This window comes from Peromyscus eremicus, chromosome 16_21 (genome assembly GCF_949786415.1).
Source record: "Peromyscus eremicus chromosome 16_21, PerEre_H2_v1, whole genome shotgun sequence".
NCBI lineage: Eukaryota > Metazoa > Chordata > Mammalia > Rodentia > Cricetidae > Peromyscus > Peromyscus eremicus.
Genome location: NC_081432.1, coordinates 25743966 through 25750636, shown reverse-complemented (window position 1 = coordinate 25750636; position 6671 = coordinate 25743966).

Here is a 6671-nt window from a genome sequence, read left to right as displayed (position 1 = left end):
GGGGAAAAAAACGAGATTAGATTTAAAGTAGACATTCAGTTATATATTCATTAGGCCACGCAAACTCATAACAGTCTCTGCCTCCTCAGCTCTGGGATTCCAAGTGTGTTCCCCTCCAGTCCTACCTATGCTAGGTTCTTAAGAGCGTCGATGTTCGCCGTAAGATTGAAAGATCTGGATATTTAGAATATGTGGGCTTAGCATTAAAATAAATACATAAGTCAGCCTGATCTGTAGGACATGCCATGGTGGCACACACTTATGGTCCCATTACTTGGGAGGCTGAGATGGGGATGGTGAGTTCAAGGCCAGCCTGGGCTACATAGTGAGATCCTGCCTCCAAAGGATAAAGACTGAGGATGTAACTAAACAGTAGAGAGTTTGCCTGGAATTGGCAAGGCCCTGAGTTCCACCCTTGGCACAAAAGGAAGGGGGTGGGAAGGGAACATGGCGGACATGATACATTTTGAAGACTGACTAGGAGAAAACCCCCGAAAGTCACAAACTGTGTGTCACCTTGGCTGTCGGGATAGCCACAGTCCGCACTGTGGTCGTCATGAGTTAAATGTCCAGATCTCATATGGGCATTCCTATGTATGTCTGTGCACAAGAGGGAAGCAGGAAACACCATATGAAGAGATAGAAACTTCACCTTTCATGAGACAGCTGGCCAGCGAACTATCAGACCGAGGCTAAAGACATGCATTCCCCCACAGCCCTTGGAAGGAACCAGGCCTCATTAACATGCTGCTAAGTTTCATTTTTACTCTATTGCAGAGACTTCAGTAGCCCAGGCTGACCACAAACCTCTAATATAGCCAAGGGTGACCTTGAACTTCAGATCCTCCTGTGTCTACTTCCCGAGTGCTGGAATTACAGGTGTACACCACCAGGCCAGGTTTACGTGGTGCTAGAGATTGAACACGGGACTTCATGTACGCTAAGCAAGCACTCTCCCGACCAAGCCACATCTCCAGCTTCAAAATGATTTACGGCAACCCTAACAAAATAAATCCCAAGGAAAACGATATTAAATATACTGTTTTAACCTTGTAGAGGTGTTAGCTGCATTTATAAGTTTAGTGATTCGTGTGTTTGGGGGGTGCATGCCACAGTGCACATGTGGATGTCAGAAGTCAGCTTTCAGGGGTTCACTCTCCACCTCCACAGTAGGTCCCCAGGATGGAATTCAGGTCCTAAAGCTTGCATTATACAGCAAGCACCTTTACCGGCGAAGCCATCTCACGGCCTTTCCTTTCTACTTTGTAGTTTTAGAGAAAGTTCCATTAAGTTGCTCAGGATGGCCTGGAACTTGGGAGTCTCTTGCTTCTGTCCCCTAAGCTCTGTGATGGCAGGCCTGTGCTACCGTGCCTGGCTGAATCTTGACTATTTAGACACGTGGCAAGTGAGTCTCCCCATCTGCACTCCTGCTGGGTTTCTGAAGATGAAGGATGGTCCATCTGCCATGGTCCTGCTGGGCCGACAGAGCTGTCTGATGGTGTCTCTGTGGTGGCGAGGGCTTGGGAATCCCTCCATGTAGAAATGGGGGGTGTGTTTTTTAATAACTTCAGCCGGGGTCAGGTCGAGATCTGCCCACCACCGGTTTCCCATCGTTCCATCCAGTGTGCAGGAATTAGAGTATGTCACTACAGTCTGAGGGAGGTGACATCCTGTTGGCTAGAAGGGCCTGAGTCAGTGCCGGTCCCCAGCTTTGCCTCTGACCACCAGAAGCTCTCCAGCTTGCTGGAGTCAGGCTTTCCAGGCTTTTCTTAGTCCTCACATCACGTTCGGTTCCCTTGGTCCTGCAGGAACCTCTCTTTCCTTGAGTAGAAAGGCCCACAGCTATGAGCTGGCCAAGAAGAGGGAAGGAAGATTGTAGTTCAGAACGAAGGGCAACAGGGTTAGGAGTGTGGCCCAGTTGGTAGAGCGCTTGTCTAGCATGAACCAAGCCCTGGGTTTGATCTTTGGCACCTCGTGAACTGGGTGTGGGGGCCCATGTCTATAGTCAGAGCACTCAGGCAGTAGAAGCGGGAGGACCAGACGTTCAAGGACATCCCTTGGTTCCACAGTGAATTCTAGCCCATCTGCGGATACATGAGATCCTGCCTTTACCAAAAACAATACCAACAAGGCCAGCACACAAACAAAAACAACCCGGAAAGCAGGTATCACCAGGAAGGGTCCTGAGGACTGAGACAGAGAGGGGGCGCAGTCAGGAGCAGGAGATGGTCCCATGGCAGGTGGACAGCTTGAGTGAGGCCCACAGATGTGGCAGCGATGAGCAGGGTGGCCCCTGAGTCAACATGGACTTGGACTCACAGCAGCCAAGGCAAGGGGGACAGGAAGTGACCAGTGTTCAAATTCTACTTGTTTTTCCCCCACAAACCCCCTGTAGCTGTGGACAGAATTCCCAAGTCCCTGGTCTCGCATCACAGCAGGCCACACGGTCTTTTTGTCCTTTTTCCCAAGAAGGGTTATGGACAGGTGATGTGTCTGGCTCAAGGCCCTGCAGTCAATATGGTCCGCACACAGGGCTAACGGGGCAGGAGGGTGAGACAGGAAACCCATGACCAGATTCCAGGGAGGATGCTCCAGTCCCCACCGCCCCCGCTGGGTGACTGTTTGCCTCCTGAGCCTCAGAGCCGATGGGAAAAGCCTTCTCAGAGTCCATAATGTCCTCATGAAAGCCACATATGTTCACCTCCTGGAAGTAATTATTATTCCTAGTCTACAACGGAGCATCTGGTGCTTAGAGAGGTTAGGTTGATTGGCTGAGATCACACAGCAGGGAGCAATGGGTGGCGGCCTGCCTAGGTCAGAGGGAAGAGCGCGTGGTGTTCTCAGACCCATGGAACTCAGCAGTACATCAGGGAAAACACCGGGGACTTGTGCCCACGCGCGCGCGCGCGCGCGCGCGCGCGCGAGCTGGAGGCCCAGCGGTGTTGGCAGGAGTTGGTGCCCAAGTGTGCGCGCCCAGTTTAGACAGCGGCAAACAGCACGTGGGAGCGTGTGGACGGCCGGGCGTGGGACGGTGGCACCGTGTGTGCCGTGTCTTGCTTCTGCTGGCAGCCAAATGCTCTGGTCTGTGTTGATAAACAACAGTTTGAGCAAGCAAGCGGCAGCGGCGGGAGCAGGGACAAAAGCGAAGCGGGCGGGCAGTGCTCTGGCCCGGCCCGTGGGGGCGGGTCAGGGTGGCAGTGCGGGCTAGGAGGGACACAGGGACTGGAAGTACTGGCAGGTTGTTTTCTCAGCTGGGTGTGGCTGCCCGTGCCAAGCACCTGATGCCTGTAAACACGAAAACAGGAGTGGGGACACTCTGTCAGGAAGACGATGTTCTTCCGGGGGTGTCAGCTGCACGTTTCATCAACAGCTGGAGCCAAGGGCAAACACGTCAATGCCTCCCAGGCCGGAGGATTCCTCAAAAGTCAGCTCCTTGGAAGAGGCAGAAGCCCCAGAGGCCAGCGAGGCTCCTGATTGTAACTGAGCCCTGCGTCTGACACGGGGATAGTCTGAAAGGACATCTGCACTCTTGAGAGACTTGTGGGGTTTTAGCTCACCTCATTATTGCCCAGCAACTCCTCCAGTAGCTTCCCCTCCATTAGATGAACTCCGCCCCAATTCCAAGTCCCCCTCCCCATCTCTCACCTCCTCCTGGAAGCTCTCCAGGCTGTCCTAGGAGAACTTCAGAATGATCCCCCAGAGCTTACTGTGAGACTGACTCTGTGAACAAACCTCACCATGCAGAGGTTGCCTAATGAACATGCACGCGCGCGCGCGCGCGCACACACACACACACACACACACACACACACACACACACACACATCATTACAATAAATAAAATATTTTTCCATTCTGGGTACACAGAGGCCTGGATTAGTATGTGATAAGGACCAATCGGGGGCTACATAAATATGGTGGTGTATCAACAAGAGTGGTCAGACCTGGTTTGGAAAGGAAGGGGCATTAACACACAGAAGCAAAGAAGCGACCCTGTCCCAGTTAACTTGGGGTCCTTTTAAAACCAGTGTCTACCTCCGCCAAGAGCAGGCCTGTGGCTGCATGGCTGAAGTCGGCTACCGTCAGAGAATCCCATTTGGTGACTGAGGGGTAGTGTAGCCGTACAGCTGGCTGCCCTGTGTGCCTGAGGCCCTGGTTCCATCCTCAGCCACAGAACAAAAACCAAAAGGAGATCCTTGTTTGGTAGCTGGAGGCTGAGGAAGGAAGCGGCACTCAGAGGCTGCCACCGGAGAATCACAGGTGTGTCCCCTGGAGGATCAGTCTCAATGGATGTCCTTTCCTAACAGACTGATAAGAGATAGCCTTGCCTCTCTCTGTGAGAGCCGGTGAAGGGCCAGGCCTGTTCCTTCACACACCTCGATAGAGCCATCATTGGCCTCTGTGTTTCAACAAGCTCACCCTCCCACCCCACACAGCGCTTGCCACCTCTGTGAAGTTGGTTGGTTGGTTGGGTTTTCGGGGGGCAGAGGGGTGCATATTTGTTTGAGGGATTTGGGGTTGTTTTTGAGACAGTATTCTAGTATTCCAGGCTGGTCCCTGACTCATCACGTAGCTGCACTCCTTAAGCACCTAATCGCCCTTCATCCACCAGCCAACTGCTACATCCCAAACGTCACCCCATACCTAGTCTATTTGTGGGGGTTGTTTTTTTTTTTTTTTTTTTTTTTTTTAAAAATTTTTTTTTATTTTAAGATTTATTTATTATGTATACAGTGTTCTGTCTGCATGTATCCCTGCAGGCCAGAAGAGGGCACCAGATCTCATTATGGATGGTTGTGAGCCACCATGTGGGTGCTGGGAATTGAACTCAGGACCTCTGGAAGAACAGCCAGTGTTCTTAACCTCTGAGCCATCTCTCCAGCCCGGTTGTTTGTTTTTTAAGACAGGATCGTGGTTTATAGCTTAGACTGGGATCAAACTCTAAATCCTCTTGCCTCAGTCTTCTTGCCAAGGGCTGGGCCTACAGTATCATGCTATGTTTACTTATTCTTGTGGTGCAGGGGAACTCTGCCTCACAACGCTAGGCAAGGGCTCTGATTTTTGTGGTTTGCTTATTTCTTTCTTTCTTTCTTTCTTTTTTTTTTTTTTTGAGACAAGAAAGGTTGTCTTACTCTGTAGCTCAAGGTGGTCTTGAACTCACAGCAGTCCTCCTGTCTCTCCTCTTGAATGCTGGAATTACAGGCATGCACCATCGCACCCTATTTTGACTTTCAAAAAAACTGAAGTGTAATTTTGTGTTATCAAAAATAAAGAAGAGGTGGCGCACGCCTTTAATCCCAGCACTCGGGAGGCAGAGCCAGGAGGATCTCTGTGAGTTTGAGGCCAGCCTGGTCTACTGAGCAAGATCCAGGACAGGCTCCAAAACTACACAGAGAAACCCTGTCTCGAAAAACCAATAAATAAATAAATAGATAGATAGATAGATAGATAGATATGATATTTGGATTTTTTTCCATAAATAAAACACTTTGACTTGAAAATTAATACATTTTGGACCCAGAGAGACAACAACTGAGGGCAGCCTGTATCCACCGTGCTGGCTCAGGCGGTCGTGGGAGACCCTGGAGAAAATGTAAGGAGTGCAGGGCGCCACAGTCCCATGGGCAGAGCAGCCCTAAGTGATGCGCAGCCTAGAGGAGCTAGCCACATCCTGGACGCCCTACCTTGGATGAGGATGGATGACTGAGGAGAGGAGCGGGCAGAAGAGAGACCATTCCAGCCCCCACCCCTTCCCCCAGCCCTCTGCATATGAGGCTGTCTTTAGCCACTCCCTCCCGTGGCCCGGGGTCATGACAATGTTTCCTCGGTCCCCTTAAGTTAAAGTCTTTACAAGTCTTCCTTGCTTAATAGCTGCTTCGGGGGAAGTGTCAAGGGTGGCTACCTTGATAGCAGGGTACACTAATTTTGGAGTTGAAGGGACCTCTGAGGTCATTTAGTCCATTCCCCTGCCTTCAGGCAGTATGGAATGAGCCCAGCTGGGCAAGCCTTTATCTTGTTTTGAGGACTTCCGAAGGCAGGCACTCCACACCCTTCCCCAGACACTCATTCTGATGTCTAAACATTTCTTGCCAGGAAGTCCTTCCTCATGTCTAATCCTAACTCCCCATGGGATGAGCTTCTACCCTGTGGTTCTCCTAGGTCTGGTTGGAGGCTGTTTCCACCTTCCCTTTATCCAGGTCAGGAACCACCAACGACTTGGTCAAAGTCCTCACTATGTACAAGTCTCAATCACTCTTCAGCCTCAGTTTCTTCCTCCGTAAAACGAGGCTAGCAATGCTCAAAAGGTAAGAAACAGGGTCCTATGTGTAGAAAGGCATAAAACACGCTCCTGTGGGAAGGCTGTCGTTTTTATCAGTTTGCAATGCTGGGGTTGGAACCCAGGGCTCTCTGCACATGCCAGGCAAGCCCTCTGCCACTGAGTAACACTCCAGCCCTCCCCTGACCCCGTTATCATTATGTCTGAGTATATATTTAATTTTATATGTAAGTGCGAGTCTGAGTGTGTGTATGTATGTGCACCACATGTATGTAGGAGCCCACGGAAGTCAGAGAGGAATCTAATCCCCCGGAACTGGGGTTACAGATGGTTGGGGACCTCCATGTGGGTGTTGGGAACCAAATTCAGGTCCTCTGCAAGAGCAGCCAGTGCT